Source organism: Solanum stenotomum, chromosome 10 (genome assembly GCF_019186545.1).
Source record: "Solanum stenotomum isolate F172 chromosome 10, ASM1918654v1, whole genome shotgun sequence".
NCBI lineage: Eukaryota > Viridiplantae > Streptophyta > Magnoliopsida > Solanales > Solanaceae > Solanum > Solanum stenotomum.
Genome location: NC_064291.1, coordinates 29253415 through 29258180, shown reverse-complemented (window position 1 = coordinate 29258180; position 4766 = coordinate 29253415).

The window sequence follows — 4766 nt, the reverse complement described above, 5'->3', positions numbered from 1 at the left end:
TAGCCAATATTTATGCTTACATTTACACCCCTTTGACAAAAGTGAGAATGAATAGTGAAGAAATCAAAGGATATTGCAGATACATTCACAACTAAAAAAACGTTAAAAACAATTGAAGCAAAGCACATTAATTCATCTTTAAGATATGCATTGACTCAATCAATCTCCCAAACTACCATCAAAACCCGAAAGAAGTCTATTTACAATCCAACTAACAAGTAACAACTCCATTTTTTGCATCGAAATGAATCCCTGCCTCAATGAACCTAAGGAGCCAAAAACTACAACACTATAGCTATCACATACTTAACCAAAATCATGAGGATACAAATAAACTAATGCATCTTACAAGAAACCTGGATCATGCTAATGAAACAACAACAACTTGAAAGAAAGGACATGGCATTAAATGCCACTTTGAACATAAGCTAAACTCATGAGTGCAAAACCTGATGAAGATCCATCAGAAAAGAGGAACTTGAAAGAAGACTAGAGCTAGAAATGGACTAAAGTCTAGAAGGAAAATTCTACACTTATACTAATTCATCTGCCAGTAAAAGACTAGAGAAGAAAAAAGGATTAAATAAGCTTAAACATAGAAGCAAAGAATCAGCAACACTAAAACAATAGATAGCAGCAACATACATATCACGAGAAAATCCAAATTTAACATCATCTTGAAACCCACGAAATCAAGCAGAAAATACAACACATGGCAATATTCGAAGCCCAACAAACTTTTCCAAATGATTCGAAAAGAAAGAATGAGAGAGTGTTACATGGGGCAGAAGTTACCTCTGACTGGAACAAATGATGAGCTGAAGTGAGACTCTGACAGACTCCGGTGGACAACAAACAAACGAGAAGGAAACTAGACTCAGAATGTTTAGTGTATACTTGAAGAACGATAACCCCCTTAGGAGGTCTTTCTCTGTTACTTGTTTTTACTCTTTTTGTAAAATCTCTCTCTTTATATATGAAGTGTGTTCTCCCATCTCTATCTTTCCAACCTCTAACAATGAAGAAGAAAGAGGCTTATATAGAGGGGAATGAGGGATGAATGGAATTCAAATTTTGAATTTGAATTCCATTGGCTGCCAGCTCGAAACTTGCAACGGATAATTGATAGGAACCGTATGATTTGAACGAAAGACGAAGATGCCTCCACCTAAACGATTTGTACACGCGCTGGGCTCACTGTGTTTGCTGGATTGTTCTGAGTTTCCATTTTTTGGGAAGAAGACGAGGTTGGCTGTTCGGGTCGGTGTACGCGTATGTATGCTGATGGGTTCTGTTGTATCCGTATCTCTGGGTTTTTGCTGATTGAAAAGTGGGCTTGGTTAATTGAAAAGAGCAACTTCCGCGTATATAACAAACATAAAAAATTATATTTCTATGTTATAGTTATAGTTTGCATAATTGCGCTTCATAGCAAATTTTATGTTTGCTATGGAGCTTTTGATTTGTATAATTCGCTACAAACATCCAATTTTATATAAATTGTTCAGTTTTGTATAAATTCATTTATACATTGTAATTTGTATAATAAGAACTATATTTGTATAATTATAAGTGTATAAGACAAAAACATATGTACTTATATTTGTATATACACTTTTCTCTCGATTTATATAAACACAAACGCATTTTATACATTTTATACCGAAATGTATAAAATGACTAATTGTATGCTGAATTAGATGGCAAAAAAAGGGGATGTTTGCTGCGAAATACAATTAAAATAAATTATAGCTATAGCATTTAATTTGAATTAATAGTTTGTTATTTCATACAATTTTCTCAATTGAAAATGGAAATTGGGCTGAGATTAGAACTGATTTGAGCCAATAAATGGAGTTTGAAAGGGGTTTCTCCCCTTAAAAGAGGTGAACTGAAATGGTTAGGAATTCAATTTACAAAATGGTCATATGGGTTGCAAACTTGGCCAAGTGAATTAAGAATTTTAACCAAAATTGAATTTAGTCGATGAATTCGGCTAAATATTAAATAAGACAGATTAATTTAAATGAGCTCCGATGAACCAACGGCTTGGAAACAACAAAAGAAGAGGACATTTTCCTCTAAAAAAATCTTAAACTTGAAATGCTCTTTTAGCTATCCAACACCCTTATTTTTTAATGAAGAATTATGTGTTTTACGATGGTCCAGATCCTTCCTTAGCAGTGAAGACGACAAGGAGGGGGAATCGGGTCGAATACTTTCATAACTGAACCAAACATAAATTTTCGTTCAACTTCCAAATGAAATGGATAATTATGACACTATGATGGAATCATTGATGCAATGAACAATACTAACATACTCATTTAATTTAGAAGAATTCAAAGGGGAAAATCAAGTGCTTGACCAAAATGGACTGATTTAGAACAAAAATAGGGTATTTAAAGAGATAACTAAACCAAGATCATGAATTGTACACTAGTAGAAATAAAATCGTTTAAGAGACAAAGCTGAAATCATCGAATGTTATTATGACCATTTAATGTCAAACCATAATACGTATCATAGTGAACACATTTAAAGATAAGCATGAATAGTTTCTAGATTAATCATTTTGAACAAACTAAACTCAAAATGCAAGGTATTAGTAATACATCCTATAATACCATGTAAGATGTATAACTAATCCATGAATTAGTTATACATAGGTCCGAATTCCTACCAAAGATAGTACTAAATAATATTATACATAATACATGGACTATTTCTTCTAATGAGGCCTAAGGGGTCGTTTAGTACAAAGATTAGTAACGCAAAAACTAGTAATGCAGGGATTAGTACTGCAAGGTTTATTTTTATCTAGTGTTTGGTTCATTGTTTCCCACTTCATCTTGTGTTTGGATTAAAACTCTTTAAAAATCTTCTTTTCAATTATACCCTTGAATTATTATATAATTGGGTTAAGGTAGATAATTGCCGGACAATATTATTTTTATTGTCTTCTAACTAGCTACGAGAAGAACAATTTCGTTGTCATGTTTGCTATTTTTTTCACTTGAATTATTTGAGGATAAATAATTGTCATCTTAATAAATCGATCACTCACAAGATGTCAACTTTCAATTCAAAAAAGATAAACCATCTACTATTAAAATCGAAAAGACGATCAACAATGGTAATATTGTATATATCATCTACATTTACACATAAATATTGCAAGTTATAGTTTTAATATGCATTTAATTTTTAAAATTGTTCAAACTACGAATAACTAGAAAACTGCACAAATATATATATATTTGCCTCTTTAATTAGTAAATGTTAAATAGCCCACATTTCAAATTTGTATTGGATTTATTTAGTAACAAATAACTCTCTCTAAATAATTTGTAAGCTAATTTATTTAAATAAATTTACTAGTACAAACATAAAACATAAACTTAAGAAAATAATTAAAATAATTTGAGGGATATTTTTATCTTTACATATACTTATCCTATGGTATTATATCCTATGTATTACTAATACCTCCAAATGGAAGGTATTAGTAATAATCCTATAATACCATATAGGTTGTATAACTAATCCATCCACAGATTAGTTATACATAAGCCCAAATTCCTACCAAACATAGTACTAAATAAGATCATACATAATACATGGACTATTTCTTCTAATGCAGCGTACCAAACGACCCCTTAGTGATTCTGAGAAGAACGACACCTCTCTCTCTCTCTCTCTCTATATATATATATATATATATATATATATCTTTTAATCAAATATCATTTTTCTCTTGAGTTGGTAAATTTTTCATAATCTTTACAAGTATTTTGTTTAAAGTATTTTTTTTTGTATATCAATTCTTTTGGGGTGTATTGATGTTTGTTGCCATAATTGTTGGGGGTACATTGATGTTTAACAAGAACTCATGATTTCTGAGTGAAAATATTGGCCAAGATTTAAAAAAATTATGTATAATATACAACTATGTATATACTTGAAGTCTCTCATTAAAATTTTGATTTAGACCATTAATTTTATTGAGACATTTTAATCATCAAACAACGCTTGTTAGGCTACACTGGATATTTGTTGTTGCTCTAGTCAGAGAAACAAGTGACATAGTATTACTAGATTAGTTTCCACTTTTATATTCTAAATATGAAGAGTTCTTTTTCTTCATTTTTGATCTTTTTATCTTGATCGTCTTTGATTAGTTACTTTTGATTGCATCTATTCATATGTTATATTTATCATATTTTAATATATCACAATGTAACAATCTAGTGAAAAAAAAATATGGAGGTAGATAAGACTTTCTTAGAATAGCTTTGAGAAAATATTTGCCAAGATTAAAACTATGTAAAGCATATAATACTTTGGTAAACGAAGAGTAAATCTAACTATTAAACGAAAGTTGATGGGCATTTTTTACCCTACTCCCATAGAAAAATAATTAAAGATCTACTTTTAGCTAAGCCGTCGACTAATTATAAAAGTTTTATGGAGGAAGATAAGACCTTAGAATAGCTTTGAAAAAATACTGGCCTAAGATTAAAACTATGTAAAACACATAATAGTAGGTAAATGAAGAGTAAACCTAACTATTAAACGAAAGTTGATGGGTATTTTTGACCCCTTTCCACAAAAAAATAATAATTAAAGATGTACTTTTAGCGAACCCATTGACTAATTATAAAAATTTACTCCAACATCAAACACAAGCACATAAGGAGGACCTGCGTATATCTTGCTCATAGAGAGCAATTACATCAAGGAAATTGTTTAGCTTATGGGATTAA